Genomic DNA, 312 nt, shown 5'->3' on the forward strand with positions numbered 1-312 from the left:
GTGATTGTTGGTTTAGCTGTATTCTTGAGTTATTTGTACGTTTGAGCTAAGGTTATTATTTGGTTGCTGTTGGGTTGTGTGTTTTTTGGTTGTTGGCTGTGGTTGTTGGTGATTGTTTGTGGTATGGTTGTTAGAGAGGTTGGTTATGTTTATATGGTTTAATTGATTTGTAAGTATGCATGGAGGGTGTGGGGGATTGGGGTTGTTGGGGGTTCGGTTATATGGGGTATTGTTTTGGTGCGTTGTGGGATGGTGTTTTTCTTGAGGGTGTGTGGTCGGGGGGATGTTGTTGTTTTTTGTTGTTGTTGTGTT

The sequence above is a fragment of the Penaeus monodon genome, chromosome 28 (genome assembly GCF_015228065.2).
Source record: "Penaeus monodon isolate SGIC_2016 chromosome 28, NSTDA_Pmon_1, whole genome shotgun sequence".
Lineage (NCBI taxonomy): Eukaryota > Metazoa > Arthropoda > Malacostraca > Decapoda > Penaeidae > Penaeus > Penaeus monodon.